A 254-nucleotide genomic window follows, 5' to 3' on the forward strand; every position below is an offset into this window, starting at 1 on the left:
ATCCTAGTATTATTCATATTATGTAATTATAATACACATCACGAATCTCTAGAATAAAACAATTAGAATTATGACGATTATTTCGTATGATTTAATACGCGAAATCTAATATATCAAATAATATCCACAGCGCGAGATAGACATGTAAAAAGTACACATATTATTTAATAATCTTAATATACTTTTTATACTCAGTTACACATAGAATATCTCGTAAATGCGAGGGAAGAAGAAGACGAAACAAACGGAGAAAA

The sequence above is a fragment of the Cataglyphis hispanica genome, chromosome 11 (assembly GCF_021464435.1).
Source record: "Cataglyphis hispanica isolate Lineage 1 chromosome 11, ULB_Chis1_1.0, whole genome shotgun sequence".
NCBI lineage: Eukaryota > Metazoa > Arthropoda > Insecta > Hymenoptera > Formicidae > Cataglyphis > Cataglyphis hispanica.